General features: G+C 37.9%; 1 long non-coding RNA gene across 1 annotated transcript in view; it reads left to right on the forward strand.

Moving 5' to 3' along the window:
• The first annotated feature begins 13,999 nt into the window (after nt 1–13,999).
• The window catches only part of LOC148224486 (uncharacterized), a 224,458-nt gene continuing 221,810 nt past the window's right edge, over nt 14,000–16,647 (forward strand). The window contains exons 1-3 of the long non-coding RNA XR_015802906.1: nt 14,000–14,138; nt 14,409–14,553; nt 16,296–16,329. This is a non-coding gene — a long non-coding RNA (uncharacterized LOC148224486). The remainder of the gene's footprint in view (nt 14,139–14,408; nt 14,554–16,295; nt 16,330–16,647) is intronic.

Raw genomic sequence — 16,647 nt, forward strand, 5'->3', positions numbered from 1 at the left:
CCAACAGCTGATTGTATTGGAGGCTGAAGTGACCCTCACTGGGAATGAGTGGTGAAAGCCCTATGTTGTGACTGGTCCAGACACTCCATGCATCCTTGGGAGACTCAGAAGACAGTATTTCAAGGACTCATAAGGTTGGGCTTTCTGTCTAGCTGTCTTGCAGATGGAGGAAATTAGGCAGGTGTCTTCCTTGCCCAGTCTCTCAGAGGACCCTTGTGCTGTGGAGTTGCTGGAGGTTGAACAGGTGCCAGTGGCTATCACAACAGTTCATCAATGGCAATATCTCACCTAATATGACTCCCATCCATAAGCTGATTTGTTGACTGGAGAGCCAAGAAGTCATCAGCAAGACCTGTTCACCTTTTAACAATCCTACATGGCCAGTGTGAAGATCTAATGGAAAATTGAGACAGTGGACTACTGTGGCCTTAATGAAGTCACACCATCACTGAATGCTGCTGTGCCTGACATGCTAAAGCTTCAAAAAGAACTGTAGTTGAAGGCTGACACAGTATGCCCCAAATGTGAACTGGTATTGTTTTCTCAGTCTCTTTGGCAGCACACTGCAGGCCACAATAGAAGGTAAGACACTTATCCTATCTTTATGTGTTAATGATTTGCAGCAGTTTTTTCTTGCTCATTCATGGAATTCTTTCACTGATGGGGGAAAAAGCACTTGAAAGGAAATAAATTAATCAACTTGACATTGCTGAGTGTCTGATAACAAGAATAGACATAAGCCTGCAGGATTACTTGAATGAACATCCCCACTGGACAAATGCCTTCCTCACTTACCTAAGGCAACTCTTTGATTTAAGTGGCATTCTGGTGATATATATAAGATATATGAGATTTGGTCCATTGATTTTTAGTGAGGTTAACAAGTACCTGAACAGATTTTAAATTGATTTTTGAAGCTACACATTTTTACTAAGCTGGTAAGTCCCTGTAATGTATCCTACCATGGTGTTTCCTGATTTACAGAGAAAGGGGACTTCAAAACAAAAAGAAGTGCAAGTCATGTGGAATGCCCCTAAACATATAATTTCAAGCTACTGTTGTGTAAATTATTTTGCCCTTTGCATACACCTAAAATTCTTAGGATAAGGACTAAATACACATAGGATAACAGCTAAATATAATTAACTATAGACTGTATCCTTCTGGGTTTTTTATACTTAATAAAAAGCTCAGAAAATGTAGGAGCAAATTGCCTGCTAGATGCTAGATTAACCCCAGTTATGTGAACATGTATTAATTTTCCCAAAACAAGGAACAGAAGAATAAACTTTCCTTATATGTATTTTCATGACTCATTGATGCAAAAAAATTCTAAACTATCTGTAAAATATATGAACTAAATCCAATAAAGGACTGATTTACTCTAATAAAGCCTAAACCAAAAAACAGTGAACAAGGAGTATTTTAGAGTTAATCACAAGGGAAAATTGCAGTAAGATGCATATTTGTGTTGCATCCTCCTCTAAAGATATGGTATTTACCAGCAGTGATGAGCCAGTTATCTCCCATATTCAGAAACAGCAGGTGGCTGTATGTACCATATAAATTTTTGAATGAATGGCCCAGGTTCCACTGTTCTTTAAAATACTCTTGGTGCTGTCTGACTTGTTAAAACATTCACTCCAGGCTTGGTTATTGGCTCCACAACGTGCTTACATATTTTTATTTGCAAATCATTTACTAAATTGAGTAAAAAGGTCAAAGAAATAGAAACAGAAAAATACTTCCTAAATACCAAAGTATATTTTCTTGCTATATACTGTTTAGCTGAATTGACTTCAGAGCACTACCACTGATGCTGAAGTCCTACCTGTAGCATGATTCAGCAGTACAATTACTGAACTGTTTTGTAAAATGAAAGTGTAAAGGGGAAAGAATCATGTCTTGTCTTCATGGGGAAGCAACAAGACAGGGGTTGTGTTGCTGGCTTTCTAGAGGTTGTATGGCAGCCCCTAATTAATTGAGTAGATTTTAGGAGTTCTCTGCCTTACAAAAACATGATTTATTCAGGAGTGTGGGCTAGAATTCTGGTCTCTGGTGTGGGAGGACAGCCTGCAGATGGCAGGTGCTGGCACATGGTATGGTCGGTCCATTGTGATGACCCAAAGATAGAGCTGGGCACAGGCAATTACATCCTCCACACACTGAAGATAAATGGGTGTGTAATTACAGAGCTGCTGCTCCAGACAATTGACTGGTCTTTTTTTTCCTGGGTGATGAATGTAAGGTCTTTATTAATTTAAAAACTTAGCTTCTATTTATTTTTGTATTAACTGCAATATTTTTGTATGTTCTTAGCTCTGATGTCTCTGATTTGTTCCATGAAAGGTCTAATGGTATAGAATAACTTGCTAGAGTACAAAGAGTTTGTTTTTTCTCTCATATTGCAAGTTTTTGCTATACGTAGTTGAAAATCAACAGAAGGACACTGCAATTTGCTAAAATCAATATAATTAGAGAAAAAAATTGATGTACTGGAAAGACCACAATTCAGAGAACTGCAAGGCATGACTGAAAAGCTTAATGAGCTGCTGAACTGCAGTGCTCTAGATTTGGCATGTAGTGGGACCTGGGTGCTTCTGGTAGAAACACTGCTTTGGTGCCCCAAAGCACTTCAAAGCACCATTTCATGTCAGCAGCTGCATTAGGATGAATATGTGTCATGCCTGCTGCCATTTCAGGAAGTTACTCATGCTAAGGAACTTTACACCAAAATATCAGATTTTTACCCAGTTTCTTCAGGTTATTAAGTGTTGCTGCTAAGGTGAGTGTGCGGCACTGTAAAACTCCTCTGTGAAAAGAGAACTCGCCCTTTGCACAGTTTAATTCTACTAAGAGTTATCTGTTTAAAAGTATTTTGACTTTACATTGTTTTTGACTACTTACACTCCTATAATACGCTTTGGGCTTTTTTAATTTCAAAATTAAACTATGCAGCCAGGACTGCAGCCTCATGCATTAAATTTATTCCCTTTGGATTTTTTTCATTTTACCTCTCCTGACCCAGATCTGCCATGAAACAGAGAATTAGGAGATAAGTCAGTCAAGAATGGTTTGATTCAGACCTCTGCTTTGCCTCTAACCTAGCACATGAGACTCAGCAAGGTGGATCCTATGGGGGATGTATCCCTGTCCCTCTGCACCAGCTCATCTCATTTCCTCTTGATGAGTTTGTGACAGAACAGGAACGATGGCATGAGGCTGCAGAGGGCTAAACAATTCTTCTGTTGTGGCTTCTGTGTGGGATGCTCCATGAAGAGGCTCAACCTTTCCTATAGCACAGGACCTGGTCTCCTTTGCTCTCTGTGTCTTCATATGTGGTGGGGAAAGCAGACTGGGGCACTGTGTCACAGCTGCAGAAGCTTTGGGGACTCCTCAGGACAGCAAGAGGCTGAGGTAAACCCTTGAGTGTGTTTGACACTTATGCAGGACAGCTCACACATCTACAGTGTGAGAAACATGCCACTACCCACTTACATTATTAAAATTAAGCAAAAGCAGAGAAATTATTTACTTGGACTATGTGCTTTGGATGCAATTTTCTCTCTACCATTTGGCTTCTGAGATTATGAACTCCTAGTAAACAGAAAATTTATGCATAGCAAAACAAACAAAAAGAGAGGCTCAACTGTTACTACTCCTACTAAATATAGTATTAAATAAGAATGATCCTGTAAGAGACATTTGTTTATTTTAGTTTTGGAAAAGCAACAGCACTTTTATTTATGTCTGCTGCAGTAGCAGTGCGTGTGCATTATTTATGGGTTCATCTTCTCTGGAAGCAACAAGAGTAGGCTAATCCCCAGGGAAGGCAAGCAGGAGCTGGGGTAATGGCAAGATGGTAGGACAGTGTTCTCATAAGAAAGGATCAGTCTCACTATGCCTAAGCAAGGAGAACTGGGCAGGTCTGGTGATGGCAACCAGTGACTGTAACAGTCCAGAGAAGTCTGAGGTCAAATCACGAGGTGAGGATGTTGGCCAGGCACAGGCACAATTCCAACATGGCTCGGGCCAGAACCAAGGAAAATAGCTGCAGCTTAAATGCATGAATAAAGCTGGGGGAGGCCTTCACAGAGTTTTTTGTGTCTCTCTTGCATAGCTTTTTCCCCAGAAGCCTGATCTCAGAGTAGCTTTTGTCCCAGCTGTGCCACATCAGGACTGGCCAGCAGCACAGGCAGCAAGCCCCTCAATGGGGACAGAGGTTGAGACTGACTGAGCTGCAGGACACGAAGGCCACCTCTTCTGCAGGATGTTGTCAAATGGAGAATGTATACTCTTCATGTATACTCTTCTTCAAGAGGAACACTGTGTGCCTGAGACCCAGTGATAATCAGGATTTCAGGAAATATATACTACAACGTCATGATGTTTTTTTGCAGGGTAAACCAGAGATGGTAAGAAGATTACCATCTGTATTTCAAAAATAAAACAAAAAACTCCTCCACAACTGAAAAAGAGGTAGATTACATTAAAAAAAATGCTCTGCAGAAAGACATAACAAATTTCTATTCCACTCTAGAGAGGTTTCTGAGCATTATTATCATATTGTGATGCCATTCTACAATTAATCAGCCCTTTTAGTGATGTTGTAATAAACACAGAGGTTCAGATTTTCAGCTTGTGTAAGTCAATATGGGTCCATTGATTTCAATGGAACTGTGCCAGATGAATATCTGGCTGCAGACATCAAGGGGAGTTGCACAGAGATGTTTAATAAAGCAAGAGACCTGTGTTTTCACAGTAGATAAATGACTTCCCGAGTGATGCTGCAGTCTCTTGTGGCACCTCTCCTCCAAGAAGTTTTATTTTAATCATTCTCATAAAGTTCCCTTAACTGCAACAATAATGCTAAGTGCCTGACACAAAACAAAGGAAATCAGATTTCTGGATAAGTATTGGAATGAAATGTTGCTCCCAGGTTGCTGGCTAGGTTTTGGGGTTTTTTTCTGCTAGGATTTTTATTCTGCTATTTCCTTCCTTTTAGCAGGACTGAGAGTTCTTAAAAACCCAACTTCTTCAGTTCTTCCACAGACAGACCTCCAAGTGCTCATTGTAAGTAAAGTCTGTAACACAAAGTGTCATTGCTGTAGTTTTATCCACGTTTTTTGTGGTATAAAACAGTGGTCTTAAGACCAACTGCTCAGCTTATCACATCAGTAATCCTGCCAAAAACATTTACCTGATAAAAACAGATGCAACCCTACAATAAATATAAAGGAATCAATAAGCACTCAAATGCAAAGTTGTTTAAATGGACTTAGTTTGGGATAGCACAGCACACTAGTGCTTAATAAATTTTGTGTAAGAAAGTCTCATTTAAATCTTGTCTGATGATAACATAGCAATGAATTTAGCAGCACAAATATAGTGTTACTAAAACACATAAATATTGCATAAAATGTCTTCTGTTTACCTCTCAATCAATAGGTACTGCATATGCTCAATAGTTCTGAATCAGACAAACATCTTTATTTATCTGTTTATTTGGCCAGATATGTATATTTGAGACAAATATGAGCCACTCAAATTTGAAAAATTTGATCTAGGTCTTCAGTCAAAACTGATTCTTGCTTTGCACATCTCTGTATGTGATTAAAAATCTCAGATTCCTTTATACATGAATTGGTTCATTTAAGAAATATACTGATTTTCTTCCATTTGTTAGTCCATATAAGTTATACTCAAATTAATTTCAGATAAGTTGGTAAATAGTGCAGGTGGAAGCAGATTTATTGACTTCCTCAGGGTTTTTGGCATGAATTTGAATATAGTCTGAAGGCAGGGATGGCAGTAGGCACCACAGACAGCATCAACATATCTTAGAGCATAATTTCTACATGCAATAAAATGTACTTAATGTAGGTAGCAGTTTATAGAAAAATTCTAGAATTTTGAGGTCCATTCAGAAACAAGAAGCTCTGACTGTTATACTTAGGGTAGGAACCCCATTTGCAATACTGAAAACAGTTGTATTTTTGCTGAAAACCTAGTTAAACACAAGACATTTAAAAAAGAAAAAAGAGCTAACTGAGTCACCAATTGTGAATAATTTGTAGCATTTGACTTGATTCATAACAACAAAGATCCTGCCAGGATCCAAGGAATAACTGGGGTTTAATGCAGTGCCCTGTCCTTCATCCTTCAAGATCTTTTTTGTTACCTCTGGGTGGACTAGTATAAGCACAGAGATTTATGAATCTCATTACAACCAAACAAGCTTTTTATATTTCAAGTAGAAATATAGACATTGGATATCATTAAAACTAATGAAACACTGGAAGAGGCTGCCCACAGACCTTAGCATGTTTAAACTGAAAGTTTATAGAAGGACTGAGGAAAATATAGCTGTCCCTTATGTTAGAGAGGTGAACGTTTAGGACGATTATTTAGTGTGTTTTCAAACTTTCCCCTTACTCTTGTATGATCTATGACCAGGTGGTCTCTGTGACTTAGCATGGCAGCTGTGGCACCTGGAATGCTGCTGGCTTGTCCCGCAGCATTCTGCTGGGATGCTCCTCCGTCTCCTGAATACAAACTGAGCATGGCAGCTATGGGCCTCCCTGTTCCTTGGGTCGACATCAGTAAAGCCTTGCCCATACAGATAGCAGGCAGTTCCCTTCTTCACAGTGTAATTAGTTACCCACCTGTAGGTATTAACTGAAATATAAGCAATAAACATCCCCAAGAATTAAGAAGTGCTATGGGTTTACCTGACCCCCCCCAAAATAGATTATCTTCAAATAGTCACCCTGGGGAGCCAAAAAGGCAGTGTATTTTGCTTTGCATTGCTGTAAGACAGAAAGTACTGTCCTGTTTAGGGTTCATCACCCCATCTTGTGATGTTCTATTTCATTTAACTTAGAAACAGCAGTGGTGGAATGGAAATATAAATTGGTTTCTATGGATGCATCTCTTGTAATTCCAGAAGTGGTATCTGCACTCCCATAAACAACTCATTAAAATCTGCTTGAGCTTGCCTTGGATGCCCTCAGAGAGAGACTGTTGCTGGCTTCTCACTTTTCCTATTTATTATAATATCTTCTAGTTTAGTAAACTACTTGAGAAGTCAGAGTCAATTCTCAGTGACTTAATCTGAATGATACAGCTCTTCTGCATTCCCAGAAGAGCATGCCACCAGCATACCTTTCAGAAAGATGTCACAAATCTCCACAATTTGCTGCAACCTACAGAGAAGCCCGAATTTACCACTTTAATGCAAAAGAAAATTTCTTTGTCCCCATATGATAAATCCAAAAATTTACAGAAATGTTTTCTCTCTATAATTCATAATAATATATATTCCTAATATAACCCAAATTAGGCCTAACAAATGTCCCTTCCAGAAAACTATGTAATGAATGAATTCCTATAACACAGGAGAAGCTAGCATGACATAGTCAGATTTTGTAGTGGTCTGCTATTTACCACTGACCTGGCATCCAGTGTAAGGGATTATTTTTCACATGGGTAAAGGATTTTAATTCTATAAATTTTCAGATGCTTCTGAAATAGACTGCAGCTATGGTTTACTTGCAAGTACATTTCAAAGATATTCGGATGTTGCATTGTGCTGTCATAGCAGTAATGCATAGCATAGTAGCATCCTTCCTACTGCCTAAGATAGTTTCATAAGCTACTTCCATAATAAATAAAATCACTGTGCCATGGCATGATTTGAGCACTGATGTATCATTGTCTGTAAGCTCCCTGGCACAATTCTGGCCTGTGCCACCTTTTTCTGAACTGGACAATGCTTGGCCATGGTTTAGAAGATTGCACGGGACATATAAACACAAGTTGCATTGTGTCCCTTGTTTTCAGGCACAGAGCAGATTGTATTCCAAAACGTAAACATGGGTGCAATTTCCTGGTCTGTGTTTGACTCACAAACTGGGTTGAGTGCAGATTTCTTTGTGGCAGCAGAGCTTTGTCTCTTCTGTCTCACCTTGCTTTACAACTACTACCAAAAGTTCAGTGCCTTTCCTTTACCTCACCACTGTCAAAATTCCCTTTCTGGACTGCTGTTCTCCTCAGGTCTTGTAAGTAGCAAAAGCATAAATCTCAGGGATGCCAGCAGGCATCTTCTCTTTCTTAAGGTTTTTCCCCCCACCCTCTCATTGTGGTCCCACTGTTTCTATTCACTTCCCTCCCTGGCAATGCACTGACTCAGTTGTTGACACTTAGGTTGTAGAACTTGGTGATCATCTTTTTGGTGGGCAAACATGGCCTTGAGTTTCTGAAATTAAGATGAAAACTGTTGAATAACACAGGAACAGCTCCTGGCTTAGATCCACACTCAGTTTCCCTTTTGTTCTTCTGAAGCCAAAAAAAAGGTCTGCATAAATTTTACCTTATGCTTATTTTCTATCACTGTCCTCTTTTGGCTGACTTTCATTCTGTGTGACATGACCTATGAAGCAGTGAACAGGATGCCACATTTCAGCACTCAGGCCTATGCCAATTGGCCTTTCCTAGGAGCTCATGGAGATGTTTATATACCAAGGAGCTTTTTGGTCAATCTGTCAAAAGTTCAAAACCAGCTAGTGAAGGTTTTGTAGCTTTAAGATGGCTGCTGATGATACCATGTAAAAGATTCCATAATTCCATAATCTGTAACAAACAGTTACAGATGTTGAGAGCAATCCTCACATGTTACTTTACCTCCCATTTCAATGTACTGTTTAGCACAAGAGCAATCTTCTGCTCCCAAAGAGAGGCTCCATAAAGAACTTGAATCCAAGATTTGTTCCCTACATTGAGACCTTGACTTGGCTCATTTCCTGCAGCCAGATTTACTTAAATGAAAGGCTGGACTTTTGTGTAGGTTGACAGCATGTTACAGGTTTCCTGAAGTCAAAATGGTACAAAGTGACTCAGATCTCTTTTTAAGTTGTAGCTAAAAGAATCCAGCCTACTGTCGTCTCCAACCTTTTTGTCACACTTACTGAAAGTCCGTAAGGTAGCTTCTGAATCTGCTTTAGAAACAAAACTGGCTTCTGGCTCCATCCCTGGGCTTTCTACTGTGTATTCTCTCCAAACACTATAACGGGTTAGTTGTTTCATTTTGGCTAGCTAGAATAGCCAGCAAAGAGTGAAAACTAAAGATTATGCTAATTTAGCAACTGATTTAGCTGAAAGCGCTAAATATTTGCTGAATGCTACACTTTTCTTAGTACCAGAATAGTTTTCTGCTGTGGAAGGAAAAGAATGCTTTATCAATTTTAAAAAATATTCATAGTATACTATGCACTAAAGATCTAAATTGTGCCTGCAGGCACTGGACCAGGCATGTACTTTGTTATGTGAAATGAGTAAACCAGAAACTGTGATACTAGTAAACCTGAAATAAATTATTCAAAGCATTGAAATACCTCCCATTTTCCTATGTGTCGTTCTTTACTATGTATGCTCTTAACTTTTAAAGGAAATCTTCTGTCTTTAGTAACATTAGCACTCAATAGAGAAGACTAGTATTGAACCAACAGCTATCCCTTTCGAGTGAAATACCTAATTGTGTTTCCCTCATACAATTAGGTTACAAACCTGACTAAAAAATGTAGTATGTGAAACCAAGCCCAAGTGAAAATGTGCTTGGTCAGGAAAGCTTCATGTTACTGACAGAGAGTACTTTACTCATTTAAGTTACTTTTTTTTTTTTTCTGGGGAAAATAAGCTGTGTCTTTAGAAGTTATAAATTACCTCAGATTTTTTTTTTTAATTAGCTCTAAATCCGAGGCTAGATTGATAATAAATTTGATGAGATAGGTATGATGAATTAGATCAGTAGGAGTTTATCAATGTGAATATGAGATTACAAACTGCACCACCAGAACTTGCCAGTTTCCTAAAAAAAAAAAGTTTCCATGCTTTCCCAAATACGTGGCCATTTTATACTTAGATTTCTGATACTCAGAAAAAATTTTAAGTGAAGATGTAATGCTTTGTGGAGTGATAATGTTGTGAGGTATCACCATCCACATTATTAGTGAACCACTGCTAAGATTCACCAATCTCACAAAGAATATATAATTTTTCAGGCAGCTAAAAGCCACTTTGGTTCCTGGCTTCAATAACTCCACCTGCCCTTTACAGATTTTGTATTGATAGAAATTGCCTCTTGCCTGTTAGGTGTTTATGGGTTAGCCTTATCAGAGACTGACTCTAGCAAACTGTATGAATAGAAAATACATAAAAGAGGACAAAGATCCCATTACAAACTATTTTATTGATTTTAAAAAAATCTGCTATAAATAAGGAACTTAAACAGTTTACATAGGCTAAAGTAGCTAGATCTACTTATCTGCTGATAATGGTGTTGCTTTCACAGAGTAAGCTGTCCAATAATTTATAAACTGTACACAGAGACAACCACCTGAATTCGAGGACCAAGAGGATGCAAAAAACCCAGAGGTCTCCGCTGAGGATTAAAACCAGATACAAGTGTGGTGATTCAATTCTCCTTTACAGGTGCTCCTTTGGAGATTATTATTGAAAGGAAGAGGAATTCGTGACAGCATGGTTCAGTTACAGCAAAGAGAGTAGGACAATAGTTTTGTGTCTAAGATAAGAATTAAGTCATGAGTATCCTTAGAAAAAGGCTCAAAACTTTAGCCAGATGGATGTGACATTGCCATTGGTCATGTTTCAAAAAAGAAAGTAGAGTAGTAGAGCAATTAATTTGAGGATACCTAGGAAATTGGGTGGATGTGTAACTCACATAGAGTGTGAGTGCATATTCTCTGGTATATTAGAGCCTTTCTGTGGTATGACGGCTCTAGCACAGTCTTTTGCAGACACTTTTAACAAGCACCAGCAACTAGAAGGTGCATCAAAGAAAAAACTTGAAAGCTCAACCCAGTGGAACTAAGAAGCGCTTAAAGAATGGGTGTAGAACTACTACAACTCTAAGCCAAATGAGGCATACAGGGGATATTTTTCTACAGAGAAGTATGCACAGTGTGAACTAAATGCATATTTTGCAATTTTCACCAAGAAAAGCAAACAAATAACAGGAAATATCTCAGACAAAAAAGGCTTTTTTTTTTTTTTTTTTTTTTTTTTCTGTAAGAACCAGAACATCTTGGGTAAAGGCCGCCCACCAGGTTCACAACATTTTATAGTTCAGCTGACTGCATGCTTTTTCTGAGTAAAGGTGAAGTCTCTGAAGACTGAGAAAGCAAATTCAGCAGGAAAAATACTTTGATACTGTAGTTATGTCTATTCTAAAATGACAGGTTTTGTTGGGATGAAGTTATTCAAGATACTGCCCTAAATGGCAGGGGAGATTTTTCATTCTTCTGAAATATAATGTGAAGGAGAATTATGTTGTTAAGATTTGATTATAAGAGATGCTTCTGCCTAAATTAAGGTGCAAACAAGACCATATGGCAAAGTCAATCGTACAGATTTTATTTAACAGTAAATGTGAGGTGAGACATAAAAAGAAATAGAAAGAGGAAGGAGGGAGAGAGGGACAGAGTGAGACACAGAGAGAGAAATTAAGCAAAAGGTATCACCACGATATGGATTCTTGCAGCATCCTGCTGGTCCTTCTTCACTCTGGTCTTTGGTGGTGGGGGTCATTCTTATGGAGGGAACATTTTATACAGTCCAATTCCAGGTATCCATGTGCACAGATGCCATTCCCACAACTTAGCCTGGCATGTGTATCCTTTCCCAGTTTTCCACTGTGCAATTTTTTTGTATGGGTAAGTCTTAAGTTCCCACAGTTTGCACAGTGGCATTTTGTCCGGAGCGCTAATTCCAAACCCTCACCTTTGTTAGGCCTGGAATTAATGCCTTCCTGTTCTGCCATCTGCGCTTATGTCAGCTTCCTGTCGTGCTGACCTATCTTATGGGGGACCATGGTTTCAGACATGCAACTGCATTCTTTAAGTTCTCACAGATGCAACACAAGGGCATTCAAAACCTCAAACTCTTTTCTGGGAAGGCTGAATAAAGCATGCAGTTGTAGTACAACAAGTAGTATTTCTGAGGTGACAACAGCTGATAAACAGATAAAGCAAAGTTGATATTTTGTGACAAGAAACAACATTTGCAAGGAGTTTTTCTGGTGCAGATGATATACTTCCTAAAATTAACTTCCACAATTTCAAAAGATGCTATGGTACTCTGCATATCCTAAATGAATTAAAAAGAGATGATGAGTACATGTTCTTAAACGGAATGTTTTCACTGGTTTCCACCCTTTCCAGGTTGATTTCTGGAGAAATGAAACTTTATGACATATGTTCACATATTTTGTGGCAAAAATGCCAATGTTACATTCTAGCCTATTGGTCCAATTCCATTTAACTTGGTACAAAATCCAAAAAAATGCAGAATGCTTTAAAATCCTGGTGAAATTGGTTAGTGAAAGATTGGGAAAGGGTCCATACCAGTGCTGGCTTTGGGGTATAAAGACACTGAGAGACACACAGGTAATTGTACATAGCTTGGGAATCCTGGGAGATCTGGTGTCTGTTGGCCTCTGAGCACTAATGTGGATTATTCTCTGGCACTACTTGTCCTCCTACAATGATGGGTGATCCCATTAAACACCTGAAAGCTGAAAGGTCTCTCAAATCACTTCAAGTTGTGACATTTTCCACTTTTAGCCGTGTGTTCTGGGCTAAAATCAGTACTGTATTTTTTGCTAAAATGTTACCGTAATAATTTTAATAACTCAATTCTGAATTTTGTGCTACAGTGATTTTTCAGCATATCAGGGGTTTAAGTTACCAGGCTCCTCCCCCACCCCCCTTTTTTTTTTCTCATTTTGAAATTCTTCTTTCTTTGGTACTGAATTTCTTATTTTCTAGCTGGTTATTGATTAGTTTTTCTTTGTAATGCAGTACTTAGAAAAATAGTGTCCTGACAGTTTTAAAACTCAAGAAAAAAAACCCAAAACAACACTATCTAATGTACGGAAGAAAATCTTTGAAGGCAGAATTTTTAAAATGAAAATACTTCCATTGTTTTGAAAGTAAGTGTATATTAAACATGATTAGATGGTAGAAAAAAGCTTCATCTGGTATCCAAGATGGTTATACAATTATTGATTTCAAAGCAGTAATCTAATTAAACATAGATACAAACCATGTAACTCCTTTGCCACCTGGCACGTGGTCCGAGAGTTGAGCTTTCAGTACTTTGTCAAAATGTTATCAATATAATGCTTTTTCAAATGCATATTCTGAGAAAAATTATCTTAGGTATTGTAAATTTTAAGAGAATTAGATTTTAAATTATTCAATTTTAAGGGGAGCACAGGCTATGCAATTACTTATATCTGAATACTCTCTTTTGGCACTCTCTTAGGTCAGGCATTTTCTCAAATTAAGTCAGGCCTTTTCTCAAATAATTTGACCTAAACTGACAACTCCAAATATATGAATTTCCTGAGCATATTATCGGCTGGGAGCAGCTAGTGGTTATAATTACTTGTTAGCTAATATTGTACACAGAACAATTATGTTTGGAGAGTTACATAACCTTGGACTGGTCTGCAATAAGCTTGCAAATTTAGAAAGCAATGAATGACCTCTGAGCATGTCTAAGGCAAGAAATAATTAACAAAGAAATCTCCTGATGTGCTGTAGTATACCCCAGTTTGCAGCTAAAAAACATTACTTTCTGTTTTAAATGTTAGCAGTTACAGTATATCTACTTCGTCTTCTATGTATGTCAGAATAAAATCAATAAAACTTGCAAAGAGCAATTAAAATGCAATAACAATCCCACTCAAGTTTTTTTTTTTTAAGCAATAAGATGATGATGATCATTACCTCCTCTATTAATTTTTCCCTGTAGAAAGGTAGATTTGCATATTTACACCACAAGTACTGCACTTGCTAATCCAAGCCTCTCCTTTGCCATCTCCACAACCGCGGGGGTGCACACCTGGCGCAGAGCGATTCTGCTCCCCAGCTCAGCAGAGGTGTTTTAAGCCAGCACGCTTTGCCTTGCACTTGCAGTGGGCAAGCACCACGTGCCCTGACAGGCACCAGGTGTCACAGGCACGGTGCTTGCCCTGCCTCATGACAAGACTGAGGTGACTGCTGCACTGGGGTCATCCAAATATAAAGATGGGTCTGGGCCAGAGCTCTCAAGCTGCGGTAAGCATCCCACAAGTAAATACGCAAGCTACTCCTTCTGTGCATGTACCCAGCCTAGCATGGAGCCAGGAGATTTTGCTGCAGACACGGTCATCAATGCTCTTACCTAAGCAAACTGCTTTTAGAAAGTGCAACGTAGGATATTCTCCCCTGTTGGTAATTATAGTTTGGGAAGTATCACACTGCAGTCAAGTGTTTCAGAAAGTCTGTTTCAATAAAAGGGAGTTCTGACCCTACTCACATTGTAATGCAAGCTTATGTTTTCTTCAGTGTTTCAATCTAGGAAAGGAGAAACTACAGTGCAACAAATGAGAGAAGAATCTGACTTGTAGTCCAAACATGAAACTACTGATGAAAATGGAGGATTTTTTGTCTGTATTTGAAATTATTTGTGAATATTTGACTGCATCACCAGGTAATGCTATCTTCTGTACTTCTTGTCATTAAAACAATCAAAATAAATAAGAAGCTATTCAGACAAATAGACACAGAACTCTTGATGTGACATCCAATATGTTTGCAGAAGTGACTGACACCTAATGTAGTACTTCAAGACAGGAACTAAATTAAAGGTTTGCTATGAATAATGTATTTGTCAAAACTAGTCTTGTCCTATTCACAAATTCCTGTACTAAGAATATTTTTTGTTACATTTTTAGAAAAAAGTTTTGTATTGAAATCTTTGACATGAACAATTTTGGGTTATCTAGGCCTAGGCCCTATATATTATATTGTTGACACGAATATTTGGACTTCCCTACTTGATTGTCCTTTAAACAGGAAAATAAATTATTTGGTATCTTTTTATCCTCAAATAAGGTTAGAAAAACACATAAGTTTTCTTTGCTTGTTTTTAAAAAAAATCTTCTTTTACCCAGCTCGCACGTAGATAAAAGAGCAGAAATATATTTTAGGAAGAAGTTAGAGCTTGAAAGAATATAAGGACATTAAAAACTTTTCCATCTTTCATTTAAAATTGATTCTTGGATAAAGAAACAATAGTCATAACCCAGATTTATCAGGTTCTTGAATACTTGAAGTTAAATTTTCTCTTTACTATGAAACAATGAAGGAGTTAAAAATTTTTGAACCTTTATGATTGCAACTTTTTCTGGCTTATAAGTGTCTAAGCTGTAGGACTTTGGACAGGGTTTTTTTGAGGTGAGCTAAACTCAGAATTTCCTGTCCTTCAGCCCTTGAAACTTGGTGGTGGTGGAGTGATGATATAGGCCATGGAATTCCGTATGAGTGAGCATTAGTTTTATGCAAAACACGTGGATAAACAGTGCCTGTCCTCTCACTCAGGAGTGTCTCTCAGTATCCCATATTTCCATTACTGTATATAAACCAAAGCATTTTTTCAAGAAGCACATACATCAAATTTAATGGTCTTTGGTTTGTATCATAGTATATTTCCACTACATATTTAATCTCATATGGAAAGGATGTGTGTGTTTAATGCTGTCAATCAGATCAGATGACTACAGCTTATCACTGCAGTTAAATCCAAGTGTTGCAAACAGATTGTGGGCCTGGAGCTGGTGTTGAGGCACATAGTAGGAGTTCTACATCAGTGATTGATAGGTTTATGCAGCCAGTTCATTTTTTATGCCAGTGGCCATATTTAGCAGTCACTAAAATACTTTAAAGGTCTATGACATTTGTTGTTGCTTCATCCTGTCATATTTTAGTCATACGTCATTTGGAGGTTTGCTTGTGAATTGTCTTGTTCTCCAGTTTTGTCCCTTTCCTGTAATAAAGTTTATTTAGAACAGCAACTATATACTGCTGCAAATATTTAGAAATCACAACTGTAAAAATGCTTGTTATTAGCTGCAACACTGCTTTTTTTTTTCCCCCAAAGCTGAATGCAATGACTAGTAAAATAAGCATGGATGACTGTTTCACTTTTGGCTAAAGTTATTTCCTTTTTTTCCCGAGAATAGCATCTTCCAAGAGATGATTTCTAAAGTAATGCATTCTGAAGTATGCAATATCTTTCCTCAACATGCAAGATCAGGCTTATTGCGTCTTATTATATACGTCATGTGGACATAACAAAAAAAAAGTTAAGGATTATAAAAGTTAAGGATTTATAAAAACCTTTAATAAAATGCCCCACTTTCTGAACATTTGTTTTAATATTCTGTGTTCCAGAGATCCAGGAAGACAGAAATACCCAGGGATATAGGTGAGTTTGTAATAATAGTGGACATGTGTGACTGACAGAATCTGTGGCTTGACAACTGTCATGTCCAAATTCAATTTAAAAATATAGTAAGTGAACAATTCACTGACATTTATGATGAATTTTAATCACCTTATTTTTAGTGTGGGTTACATATTCCCAGTATTTGTGTCTTTATTTTGTATTTCACAGTGACTTGGCAAATGGAGAGAGCTGAAAAGAGTACTTGGGCAAATAAAGTGCAACTCTGATGAAATTCAGGAATGAGTCCAAAAATTATATCCACAAAGCAACTATGTCTACCCCGATAAATGCCTGAAC

Source organism: Sturnus vulgaris, chromosome 3, assembly GCF_052056855.1.
Source record: "Sturnus vulgaris isolate bStuVul1 chromosome 3, bStuVul1.hap1, whole genome shotgun sequence".
NCBI classification, from domain to species: domain Eukaryota; kingdom Metazoa; phylum Chordata; class Aves; order Passeriformes; family Sturnidae; genus Sturnus; species Sturnus vulgaris.